The sequence below is a fragment of the Silurus aristotelis genome (assembly GCF_946808225.1).
Source record: "Silurus aristotelis genome assembly, chromosome: 1".
NCBI lineage: Eukaryota > Metazoa > Chordata > Actinopteri > Siluriformes > Siluridae > Silurus > Silurus aristotelis.
The window spans coordinates 30,368,854-30,383,560 of NC_139574.1; positions in this window are offsets into that span (position 1 = coordinate 30,368,854).

Genomic DNA, 14,707 nt, shown 5'->3' on the forward strand with positions numbered 1-14,707 from the left:
TCAATTAAAGGTTGGATTTTCTCTTTTTTTTTGCATTGTGGCTCTATTTTCTTAAAAACAAAAAAAAACAATTATTTATTAGAAGCCTAAGAACACATCTTAACAACCAGGGGTGCGAATAATTGTGGAGGGCACTGTAGATAGATAGATAGATAGATAGATAGATAGATAGATAGATAGATAGATAGATAGATAGATAGATAGATAGATAGATAGATAGATAGATAGATAGATAGATAGATAGAATATAAGGTATGTACGCATGTAAAGAAGAAACAGATACAGTGTTTACAAATAAAGTGAGAGTTTGATAAATATTATAAAATTCACTACAACTGTGCAAAAGTTAAGTAAAAGTTGCATAACTAAAGAAATACATGATAAAAGGAAGAAATCAGCAACAAATTGTTTATTGATTATTGTTTTTATATGTTTACTTTTTTATAAATAAAAAATATAAAAGGTTTGTATGAATTTAAATGAAATGACAAAATTATAAACAAAATGAACACACCTAGATTAGGTGCATTTGACTAATTTATTTTGATTGTTCAGTATTATTAATTATAATATAAAAAAATAAATGATAAATTATAAAATGATGTGGTAATGTTTATTAAGTTTTTTATATACTGTATAAATGCTTATTTACTGTTTAGATATTATGCTTTTATTAACAAAACAAATCAATAACCAGAAAGATTATTATTTTCCAATGACAGAAAGCATTTTATTTCTTACTTTGATTCCTTAAAAGAACACTGTGTTGTATTTTTTATCCATTTTATGGAATGTTCCGGAACACAGTTCTGTTTAGCACTTTTGCTACAGCAGCTATATACAGTAAACAGTCACTCCCTTTTAGCAGTATGTCTATTTTCACTATAAATTTAGTTTTTTCATTTACAAGTTATGATGATTGAGATGGTGCTATTGAAATGGTATCATGTCCGGACAAACACATTAATATCATTAATAAAAACCTGTGATTTAAGCAGGTGCTAATCAAATCTGATTTGTGTGTTTTTGTCCAAACTTAACTGAAAAGTTTTCTTCCCAGAACGCTGCAGGTGCAACACAGATCATAAAAAAGCAATACAATCACACACAGTCTCCCAACAGTGTGTTTACTCATTAGCCTTTTAGACCATTGATCAAAGTTTACTGACAAATTCTGTGATTATATGAGTCCTTATGCTCAATAAAGCTGATTAAATTGGGGCCAGGAGCTCACACACACACATACAAACACACACACACACACACACACACACACACACACACACAGCTCCTTACCGAGTCATATTTATGACGCACACTATCGAGTCTGATAGAAGGCAAGAAACAACTATTGATTTTTCATATTTATCCCCCAAACTTGTTTACTCTGGATCCTCCTGTGGCCCCTATGTGTATGTGTGGGTGTAAGTGTGTGTTTATGTGTGTGTGTGTATAAAGGGAAAAAGGGATTATTACCCCTCACTTCTGATGAGACAAATTGCTCTGCGTGACTCTGGTGGCCGACGGCTACGCTTTGATGTCACGTCACTTCATTTGCCCTTCTGACTAAATGATTATTGATTTTAGATTTTTCAAAGCTCTTGAAAATGTGAAAATCGGGCATGAGGCCCCTCCGGAGGGCGGGGATTTGTTTTATTAACGTATTTCTGGCAGGCTTAATTCTCTTTGGCCCGTGAGCGTGTATGAGAGTGTGCGCTGAAGTGAAAGGGGTTCACAGAAACTGCTATATATTATTACTACACACCTCAACAATGCAGCTCCAATAAATGGACATTCTGTGCCACCCTGATGAGGATGGGGTCCCTTTTGAGCCTTTTTTATCTCAAGGTTTCTTCCTCATACCATTTCAGGGAGTTTTTCCATGTTACATAAACAATAAGGCATAAACAATTATAAGGAACTAATTTATAGGCAATAAACTTACACATTCTTTTATATAACCCTATTGCCCTTTTATCTGAGCTGCTTTGAGACAATGTCCGTTGTAAAAATAAAATTGCTATACAAATAAAATTTTATAGATTTTTATTTTTCAAAAGGGTCCAACAATTTATGAAGGCTATGTCCCTAATGAAAATGCTTCAACAATAAAAGAAATATATACATTATATAAACATAATTCATAACTTTACACTACATTTTACTCACTAGCTAGCTACAAGAGACTTATTAGTAGTAAAAAATAAATAAATAGAAAAACAAATATGAGATAGTACACACTGTTAAACAGGACTACGGCTAAGAGTGTAAATTTAGAAACACGTTACAAATTACAGACAACACCACAGACAACATGCTAGCAACAAATTTTGTTTGTCAAAGAATCCTATTTGTTATAGGCATTGATATCTAATCTAGCTAAGTGAGGCATTAATATACACTACTGAAGACTATGATTTGGTAGCTAAAATCTTTTGTGCAAAGGACCTAAATAGTTAATTGTGCAGCAATGTAAGAGGGCATACAAACTCTAGAAACCGCTAGATATTTTTTTTATTATTAATTTACATTTAATACACATCAAATAGTCTAAAATGTTTTCTACATATTTTTAATGATAAGCTAAACAGCAAAAACACACTAGCAAATTTGCAGGTGACAATATTTAATTTTAAGATAAAGTAAAATAGCCAACGTGCTAAAATAATTTTTAACTGAAATCAAGCTGGCACTTTTAGTCAAACACAACCTTGGTCTACATGTGAAAAATGTATGTTTAAGAAAAAGAAAACAAGCCAGGAGAAGCTTATAGCAAATCTAGCAGAGTTCAGAGTTGTAGGGTTATAATGCAATTTAAATATTCTGAATATAAATGAATAATACTCGCAACTTTATTTAATAGCTATCATAGAAAGTAGTGAATTCTTGCTTCGGAAGCTAATAAAGGCCAAATCTTACAAAAACAAGACATTAAGATCTCCTCAAAAAGAGTAAATTAAGAAAAAGTAAGTTATTGTGACATTTCCTCTCTTATCCAGTTTACAAAAAACCTAGCAGAGGTAAAGAAAGATCGGCTTTGTGTGTCATTATGAATTTTCAATTCGATTCATACATTCCATTAAAGCCTCACCTTTTTATGTGGGACAAAAGCTAGGATTGCAAATGCATATCTCTATTCTAGCCAAACTAACAAAGGCTAGAATTAAAAAACACAATAACATCCTCTAAAAACTACATATACTGCATATATGCAAAGTTACATCCATGAAATCCCTACATCTATCTGAGACCAAAACTAGCAAAAATGTACTTGCATAACAAGCAAAGGCTCAAATTTTCAAGTCATCCTAACTTAAACCATAAGAAGACCTGAACATCCTCAGAATGGCTAAATTAAATTAGGAAAATTGTATATTTAATAAAAGCCACACTTCTGTGTGGGGACAAGTAATTATCAAAGATGCACTAGCATAGGTAACCACGCTTGATATTTTCAAAGCCATCCAAATTCTTAAAAAAAAAAAAAAAATGAGGCAGCAGAACTAGCAGTGGTTCGACTTTGTAAGATATAATGAAATTTGAACCTTCAAAAAGGACTTTCTTAACATGCTAACCGATTATGTGGTACAAGAACTGGCAAAGATGTACTAGCATGACTAGCAAAACCTTCAAGCTATGTCAAAATGTCTGTTCGAGCCTCATCTCTTTGTGTGTAATAGTTTTAGATAAAGACTAGCTAGAAAAGCCTGCAGAGATCAGACTTTCAAAAGCAAAACATCATCCTCAAACAGGTTGAAGTCATGTTTCGATTAAAACTCACCTTTCTGTGGTACAAAAACTAGCAATGACGTACAAGCATAACTGGGCTGGCTTCATGTTAAGACAAGCTAAAATTTAAACCTTCATCTTTTCAATAAAGTGAACATACGTGTTTGATCCTCATGTTTATCTCACTGTGAGACAAGTTTCAGAGGAAGACTGGGAAAAAACATGCTAGCAAAACTAGTGGAGGTCAGACATTGTAGGTCGTTGCGAATTGAAATGCAATGACACTCTCCTCAAAAAAAAAAGTGAATTGAATCAAGGCGGCATTACAAATTCCAGACACTTCGGCGTCCAACCTGTGTTCTGTCTCTTTTTATCGGCTCGGCTCAGCGCACTAGGGCCTTCGGGAGAGAATATAAGGTTGCGAAAATGCCCTGTATTAGTTTACATGTTCTTTGAACATGGCAAACATTTGCTTTGAACTTTAGCTTTGAATCCCAAAATGTAGTGAGGAATGCCATAGAGGATACACTCATGCACGCGTGCGTGCGCGCGTGCGTGCGCGCGTGCGTGCGTGCGTGCGTGTGTGTGTGTGTGTGTGTGTGTTTGTGTGTGTGTGTGTGTGTGTGTGTGTGTCTGTAGGCATCTTAGCAGTTTTCACTATTCCTTTAACAGATCTACAAAAGAAATCAAAAACAAAGTGAGAGCGTGTAAGAGAACACAACCCACTCCATATCAGACGTAACTAAATAAACAATTTGTTAATAACATTTGAACATTCAAGACACATTTTGTAAAATTTCCATCTTTAGAAATGGAGCTATGATGGTAATGTAACTAGCGAACATTGCCATCTCATTCAAGCAAAATCAAGTTCCAACACAGATCCGCATCAGTGATGTTGTTTAGGACAAAACACTAGAAGGTTATGGATGCAGAAATCTAAAAAAAAAAAAGATTTTTAAGCACAGTTTGGTATAACACTGATCTGGTGGATTACCGTTACAAATAGATCATTACATACAAATTTATTCATTCAATTAAGTTTTATTTGTATAGTGCTTTTAACAATGAACATTGTCTCAAAGCAGCTTTACACAGATAATGTGGTGATAAAAATGAATAAGATGTTCTTTATAAGTGTAAGTTTGTCCCTGATGAGCATGCCGGTGGCGACTGTGGCAAGGAAAAACTCCACGAGATGGCATAAGGAAGAAACCTTGAAAGAGAGAGGAACCAGACTCAAGAGGGATCCCATCCTCAACTCGGTCGCACCGAATGTCCTTTTATTACAGATAAACGATGTTGCGGGCTGCAGTGATGGTGATCAGAAGCAAACTGTAGTCCTGAGTCAGTTATTACTAAAGTAGCTACAAAATTTATTAACTACAGTTTTCCTACTTTTAGTTCTACTGGATTCAGTTATTTGTGGATTAGCAATCCTTTCTGACCATTTGTAAAAAAAAATAAATAAATTGTTGGTATGTGAGTTAAACAATTGCAGATGTAAACAATGTCTATAAATATATATGAATCAAATAAAAATAAAAAAACTAAACAAATGTAGATGTCAGTGTAAATCAAACAAACAGTAATCTATAATACATCATAATAAATCATAAGAATGAATATACTGTAAATATGAATAGAAATGAGGATAAATGTGATGCTAAAATCTGAATCAAATCTGAATCAATTCAAACAATATTAATTGTGTATCAATGTAAATTAAACAAATCAACCCTCCCCAGATCAAGTAATTGAAACCTGTAGTTCAAATGGGTCGCATAACTAAAGTCTGTTGTATCACTATTTCGCTTGCGATCGGAATGGGACTGCAGATAAACAGAACACACTTTTAAACATTTTTCAGCGTGCTAATTTGCGGATTTTCTGAGATCCTGGTGCAGTGAGGAGATACTGCCGCCTGGTTCGAGGCGATCTGATGCGTTTTCTGAGCGAAAGAAAATGTCTTTTGGTTCTTTCAGTTCTCAGTAACGAGCCCTGCGGAAAAATAAAGGAGTGCCAGTGTGTGTAATCAGCAGGCGTCCATGTGCTTGGCAGCCGAGGGGGTTTCCAATCGGTCCCTCTGGGCGAGTGTGTATGTGAGTAAGTGTGTGTGTGTGTGAGAAAGAAAGAGAAAAATGAGAAAAGGAACTCAAAGGCTGTGTTTTTGAATCGAGTGGAGTCACCAGCACGCTGTTCCAATTTTGCTAAACATGCAGGAGATAGCATGTATGCATGTTTCAGTGCAATGGATTTCAGGAAAAATTAGGCTTTAGTCTATTCTCTTGAAAAATGCTGTTTTGTTTTCCAGATATTTAGCTGTTATTGTTTCTCTCATTAGCATGAAATATCACCAAAGCTATAGATGACTATTTGCACATGACACAGTCACACAAATGTATGTAAAGCAGTATCATAGACTCTTTTCACAGACCTCAGCTATATATATATAAAAAAAAAGCAGTGTTCCTGTACTAATCATTTCCACCTGTGCAATAACTAAGCAGACGCTAAAATGTTTGGATTGGATGTCTCATCTGTGCTGCCCCTGAAGGAAAGGATTAAAATAGAAGAGCAAAGTGACATTTAAGAATAATTATTTTCAAATATTTACCAGGATTCACGGCTACACTAGGTTTGATGATATACCGGGTTTTAATGATTTAAAATGATCCCCAACCGTCCGCCTCAATTAAAAACACAAGTGCGATTTGACACTGAGGTAAAACCAAGGTCTATGAAAACCATATGACCTGCTTGCTAAGTAGCATGGTTTAAGCAAGGGCACGTAAACAACTCTAGCGTGTAGCAGAAAGCCGAAGCTGTGAATTGTTTCTGCGTGTTAACTGAATGATTTAGCTGACTTAAATAGTTGAAAACAGCTGTCAGTTATTACTGATCAGACACTAGCTCTGTGCTAATCAACCCCCGTACATGCTAAACCTGGGGTTTATGTTAAACCTTGCTAATCCAAGCAGCTGGGTTTTTTGCTGTGACACACCTGAGCTCATTCATTAAACGCCTCACTTAGGACTTGATGGACTAAACCAGGTGTGCCTGAGATGACAGTGCTTACTGTTTGCAATCTGGTTTTAGGATGAGATAAAACAAACGTGCATCACGACAAAGTCTCAATAAGCTAGCGAACAGACGTTAAGCTCAGAAAAGTCAGACATTTTTTTTGTACTCTACTCCTGATGTTCAAGCCCAATTTTATGTTCTTTATTCATGGCTTTGTTGATGTTAGCATCAGGGAATTTGACTAGCACAATTAATCAATTGATCTTTCCCCATTCACACACTAAAATAATTTAATTTAAAACACAATTATTTATTTTTTGTATAGTGCTTTTAATGAGGGACATTGTCCCAAAGCAGCTTTACAGATGTTAATAAATTATAAATATAAATTTTACATTTATAAATCTAAATGTAGGTATAATATGTTTGTACCTATTGAGAGAGTCAGTGATGACAGTGGCTAGGATAAAGTGCTTCAGAAGGAAGAAATCTTGAGAGGAACCTCAACTCAAAACTCAAAAGGGAACCACCTGATCTGGGTGACTCTGTATGTCCGTTCATAGTTCACATCATTGTTGAGGTTATCAGAAATCAGTTGAATAATTTAAGAAAATCACTCCACAAGCACAAAAATATAAAAATAAGAAAAAATATATAAAAATAAGATTTTGTTGTTCCTTTATAGACCGTTTCATTACGCATTTCCAGTAACGCCATTTATAAAGCACAGAGCTGTGAATACACGTACTTTTTAAGTTTAGTTAAAACAGAAGAGTTAAGATATTAATAAACGCGAAAAATAGATGATAACACGGATTCAAGACCCTTTAAATCAGACATTGAGGCGACAACTTTTCATTCAGAACATGAATATTTACCTGAAGTGACGAATCCAGATGTATATTATTTTCTGGTTGAAAGTGCATTACTTCCTTAGCAGAAAAGTCAGAAACATTTGTTCATACAATGTGGATGATGTTTATCTTGTGTTTGGTGAGATTGGGGCAAGTTGAAGATAACTGGGGAAGTTATTAGTGTGCATTGCACTTGCATGGCTGTGTATGTCTATGCAAATAATAAAGCACGTTGCTAACTGAATTCTATTAAATAGTAGGGAATTAAATTTAAGGTTATAAATGATGTACTACAACCTTAAACATGATCTGGAGATAATACCACGATAAGAGTAATTTGGAATCACAGGAGTTGTGAGAGTGTAGAGAGATTGATGCTATGCACTGTTTAATTGGCTTTGGCTAATGTATGAGTTTCACCTTCCGATGTTCAATAAACCAAGTGTTGTGATCGACTGGCCATTGAAACGATCCATACTGTACACCAATTGAATCAAATTACAAGCACAATTTAATCTTTTTTTCATGCATACAAAATTCTATTTATTTTTTTAAACCAAGCAATTGAACTTAAAATCAAATCAAACTGCAAGCACAACTAAATTAAATGGATTTAAAGATTCCATTCATAATTACATTCGCACAAAAAATAATCGAATTACAGAAAAAAAACTTTAATGAAAATGAAATTTTTAAAGAGATTCAGTTATTGACCACTAATAATTTAGATGACTCTTTTTATCTATACACTTAGATAGAAATTCCAAGCAGCACAGAGACAAAAAATTTTTATTTACACATTAAATCAATCACATAGCTCATATGAATTATTTTTCATTCAGCTTGCATGAACAGCTTTGAATTTAATTGTAATGAATGGCCATTCCGGTGCCACCCAGATGAGGATGAGTTCCCTGTTAAGTCTGGTTCTTCTAAAGGTTTCTTCCTCATGCCATCACCAGTGGAACACTTATTAGCGATAAATGTACAATTATAATAATCAAACTTATAGGGACTCTTTTTATAAAACTTTATAATCACTTTTCACTGTAAAGCTGCTTTGAGACCATGTCCATTGTTAAAAGTGCTATACAACTATAATTTAATTGAATTGAAAATAAATAGATAATTAAAGAAAATCAGATTCCAAGCATAGATTATTCAAATGAATTTTCACTTCATCTAAACACAAGTGATTCCCTTCCACCATCCTCACATTAAAAGAATCAAATCGCAAGCACAAATGATTCAGATCTATGTCATGTAAGCTGTTTTTGTCTTCCTCTTGGAGGTGCAAACACAAAAGAACAAAGTACACAAGGACAAAAGGAAGCACAAATTATAGGAATCATGAACTCGCTGGACGGATCTCTGCAGTGCAGACAGTCATGAGTGATGAGCCAAATGAGTCACCTGAAATCAAAGGAATCACAATGAGAGCCAATTTGAAATCTCTACCCCTCCTTTTAGCCCGCCCTATAACCGAGGGGTCAAGGGCAGATCGAGTTCCTCTAGAAAGAGCCCGTCGACAGCTAGTGTCAGTCGACTTTGTAGGCATTGTGCAGGAGCTGATAGTGTTACTAGTGGCTAATCCATGCTGACCTCGAACGAGGATGCTTTTGCACAATCCGGACAAGCAAAAAAAGCTACAGCGATCACGACACATCGGTGTGTTTTGGCTGAGTTATCAGGTTGCATGTCTGGGAGTAGAAATAAACATAGTTTGAGTGCGAGCAAGGTGACATTTAAAGTGGCTCGGGAGAAAGTGCGTTTGTAGCATGGGGTTCAAAAGGTCAGCCGGTGGAGTGGGGAACATTTTGCCGACTTGAAAGAAAATTCTCGTTGTGATGAAATGTTAGGGCAGCAGATGCGAAAATGCCACGAGTGTTGGTACGTGGGTTTGTCGCATTCGAAAAAAACTTTGAAGCTGCGAAATGTGTGGCATATCGCCGAAGACGCAGAGACGGCAGAGGACTAATCAAAGCCTCACGTTTTACAGAAACAAAATGGAAATGCGTGGCTTGGGGTTTGTGGTCCTGATAAACGTTTTTTCCCTTTAACTAATGAAATATGTAGTTTTCTCAGTCATACCCTCAAAGGAGACAACTAACGCTTTATTTCTGCCAATTCACCATACGGGTATACTGGCATTTCCTTCATCACAACCTCCATCTTCCTAGCTTATGTACATTTGGACGATGAATAAAAAAAAACATGAATATGGACATAACACAATCACATTTAAAGATATGTCTTAAAAAAAAACAAATTTTCTATTTTTTTGACACTTTAAAAAGATAAGATGTAATAATTTGCGGTTTGACATGTTCACATGTATCAAAAAGTGTGTTTATTAAACTGGGTGTAAAATGATTACATAACATTATTGACACATCTTTTTTTAAATCACATCACAGAACATAGAAGCTAGTCACATCTGTAGTGACCCCATGACCCCAAACATTATATTGGTCCTGGGAACATAAAGCTCTGGGAATGCTGGAAACACAGAGCCTATGGAATATAAGGTCCTAGACCCTTGAGATAAAAGCCTGTGCTAAACTAAAGTATCAGGAATATCCCCCAAAGTATAAACTCTGTAGGAATTTAGGCATCTTGGATTTTAAGGGCCATAAGAATATATGCCTCTTATTGGACCCTAAAATGTGCAGAACTTGCAGAACAAGATCCCTGGGTATATAGGGTTTTGGAATTACATTGGGCTTGGGAAGAGAAAGAGAAAGCCAGGAATGTAGAGCACCAACAAAATAGGCATCATGGCCCTGAACAAATAATGTTCTACTATTATAGGAGCCTTGTAACTTAGGCCCCTAGGAATCTCTAAATAGCTCTGGAAATACAGGCTTTCTGGATGTGATACCAAAGGAAATTATGTCGCTTATAAGACTCTAGAAATGACAGCTGTGTGAATTCCCTGTGAATATTAGATTTATAGTAATGTCTGACCTGGAAATAACGGGTCCAGGATTATTGGACCCGTTATTATTATTGGACCTGTTATTATTAAAAGCTTCTTGACTCTTGACTCTTGGACCATAGAATTGTCAGGATCTGGGAATACATAGTCCAGGAATATAGGACCATCGAAATTTAAGAAGTGGGACTAAGGAGGCCAGGGAATATATTATCATATGAACATCTGCTGTGGGAATACAGGGCCCTATGAATACTATATCCTGTTAATAAATGGTCTTAGTTATATGCCCAGTAAATATAGGTATTATAGGGATACACCAGGAATACATCAGGCTCTGAAAATGTAGAACTCCTTTCTTATTATTCACCTTGAAACAACCAAACCTTTTTAACAACTGTAAAGGCTTTAATACGTTTTAAAATTCAACATTTTTGGTGTTAGTCCAACCAACGAATAAAGACCAAAGATGGCAGTCAAGTGGCAGTCAAACCCTCAGCCACTACAAAGTGCCCTTTGAATGGAGAGTGGGATTGTGGAGGCCGGGCCTTGCTGGCAGGACTTTACACACATTCCGCTTCTTGCTCTCGGGCACAAATTGGCAGGAAGCTCAAGGTCTTTGGCAGGATCTTTGTCGTTGATATGTGCTGCATGAGCCAAAATCCAAGCACACAGGGTATTTGATTTTTTTTCTTATCCTGTACATTGTACATATCTTCCGGTCACTTGCAGAGAACCGTAGCAGCTTTATTTAGGGCGTGTAAGCTGTAATTATACAGCATAGCCTTTTCCTGCTTAGTGATTCCTGCACACAGTGAGGTTAGCCACTCGTAGCGCTCAATATTACACTGTTAATTCAGTGTTTGTCCTCGTAGACGACAAGGCTCGCCGATGCTAAATGTCAAGAGCAAGCACTCATTGATCCGCGATTCAGGTCTGGATAGAGGCCATTTACACACTCTGAGGCATCTACGGGTCATGCCGCTAGGCACGAGGAGTGATAAATTCCACTCAGTGGCAGAACATTGAGGTATCGACTCCTCGTGTGGAAATAAATGGAGTTAGTGTTGGTTAGAAATTGTTGGACATTTGTAAATCTTTTGTTGATGCATGTTAAAAATAAACAGAGCATATCACAAATGGAAAAATAATTTATGTGTTTTCCGCTGTAACTTAAAAAATAATACAACTGCAATAAAATAAGAGCACTACTAAGTGTTTTACTAGTACATAATAATGCAACAGTGCTGCTAAATTCTGGATTCTAATTGGTTGGGAAAAGTGTCAATTAATTCAGTCCAAATCTCAAGTTTATATTAATGTGCTTGTCTTAATATGTTACCATCTCTATAGTAACAGCTCAATCACAGGAAGTTAAAAACCATTAAAAACCATGTAATCATTAGGTGTTTATTTAACATCAATGAAAAGAGTATCCAGAGGTAAATCTTGGACACTGTGTTCTATACACTTTTGTTGCCTTATTAATATTAAGAGAGTCAAAGAAGGGAAGTTGAGAGTCTGTTGAGGGAATTAATCATCATAACTGCCATAACATAGGTAAGAACTTTTAATGTTACTGATAAAAAAAACAGTATGTTGATCTTAAAGAATTAAAACTTGGTAAGCATTGGCAGAGTGGAACAAAATAAACTTTTTTTGTTTACGAATTACCTAGCTATAAAATGTTAACCATACAGGATTAAATGTAAGATATATTGCATTAATATGAGTCATATATGATTTCTGAGACTTTTCTTTTCCGTTTATGTGAGTTTCTCATTTGGACCACACAGAGCGGGTGTAAATATCTGCCGGATTTGTTGCGTTTATTTTTAACGTGACTGTGAATAATTTATTGGTCATGTGTGGATTTAGTGTTCATTTTGGAAAGTGGGATGGGTGAATGTGTGTGTGTGTGTGTGTGTGTGTGTGTGTGTCTGTGTGTGTGTGTGTGTGTGTGTTTGTGTGTGTGTGTGTGTGTGTCTGGGGTAACAGGGTGTTGGCTGCTGTCCACGAGCAGTGTGAGGAACACATGTCGCTCACACATGTCGCTCTTTTTTCCAGTAATAAAATGGATCATGGTGTATATTAGCTGTTATGTTCTAGGAAATAAAGTTTTCAAATGTGTGTTTGTGTTTCTCAAATACACAAAGTAGATTCAACAAACAACAGCCAACAAATACACAACTCACATTCAATCAAGTCATAACTGCAATCTATATTGCTTTCTACTGATCTACTAAATGTGTGTGTGTGTGTGTGTGTGTGTGTGTGTGTGTGTGTGTGTGTGTGTGTGTGTGTGTGTGTGTGTGTGTGTGTGTGTGTGTGTGTGTGTGTGTGTGTGTGTGTACAAGTCAGAGGTTGACTGAATTTCAGCAGCAAATTATTTGAAAGCATGACCTCACAGGAAAGCAGGTGGAGTGAGAGCTTCATCGCTCTGATCACATGACCTTGTCAGTTGCCATGGCAGCAAGCTTTGACCTCTGGGGAAGATATGATCAGGTGATGACAGTACAGCAGGTTTGGGATCTGTGCCTGGATTATCATTTCCTGATTGAAGCATTTACACTCTGCAGAAAAAAAAGAAAGAAAAGCTTTTAAATAATAATAGACCTAATATGAGCAGCAATCAGTAGGGGCCCAAGCACTGGTTGGCTAGCACTTATAGTTTACAAATGTGCTGAATGATATAATAGGAAAAAGTATTATATGAAGGTAAAAGAGGAGAATGTAAAATCTCAAAATTGAAGACTTTAGACTTGCAACATTTAATTTACTTGTGCTTTGTAAAAAGAAAAATTATATAAAAAAAAAAAACAATATAATATGAAATACACATGGCAGAAAGCTGCAATCACTAGGATCCAAGCACTATTTTGCTATAAACAGTTTTTTTTTCAACAAAATCTAGAAAATAATTTACAGGTAAAAAGTAGCATGAATGAATGTACAATATTTGTTTTGTATTATTTATGGTTCAATATATAAAATAATAAATAAATCAAAGATGGTGATTTTGGACTAACAATCATCAGTGCTGCTTTGTTGGAGATGCAGGTGTCGTGATTCGATCGCTTACACACTGCAAAAATGTGACTTTGGCTTGCTCTGAAAGCATGTCTTTGTGTGTGTGCGTGTGTGCGTGTGTTTGTGTGTGTGTGTGTGTGCGCGTGTGTGTGTTTGTCGGGTCTGGGCCCAAACAGATGCCAACATGGCGGCCGGAGCCCATCTGGCAGCTTCATTTAGGGAAAAAGCCCCTGGATCTCTGCTGAACAATCCTCTTAACGAACCCAGAGGCCTGTTTTATTGAACTTCTTTTTTTTATCAGCTGCAGCAGAAGTGAAATAATTCAGCTTTCCTCTTGTCATTTAGGCAAGTCGATTCATTTCGGACCGCATTTCGGCTTCTGCAAAAATAAATGGCGCCTCACGGCTATCGTCTGCGAGATTTTGTTTTTGTGCTTTTGAATTATGCGGAACTGTGCTAGTCACTCACTAGCATCTAGAAAGGTGCCAAAGCTAGTCATGTACTAGCAGATAAAAAAAATTTTACTGGGTAAAAAACTATTTTGTAAATAAATATTTAACATTTGTTGATTTTTTATGAATATGAAATAAATATATCACTTTGTGGAAAGTATAAAAATATTACATAAACAATAATGTGTAATTTCTGTTAGAGAATATTTTTTCGTTTCAGGGTAACAGCAGTAACTCTGTAGGTAATTCACCACACACCCACACACACACACACATACACACACACACACACACACACACACACACACACACACACACACACACACACATATACACACATATACACACACACACAGGGTACATATCACATAAGTGACTCTGACACCTATTTCCTTCACCCAGCAGATAATCACATCTCTTTCTCCTCAGGAAACTCAGCATTGGGACATTTTCTCTCGTTCTGAAGTCATAAACAGGGGCCGCGCCTCGCCCCGAGCTCTTTATTTAAGCCTGATGTATGCGCCGTTCAGAAGGCGATCGATAAGAAAACGCAGACTTGCGCTGTGATATTCGTCTGTCACTGATGACGTGCCATCGCTCGTGGGAGATTTAGGCCAAAACACAGCTATTGATCCAGTCAGTGCTGATGGATACACCATTACTGAAGGGGAAAGTAAGGGAGG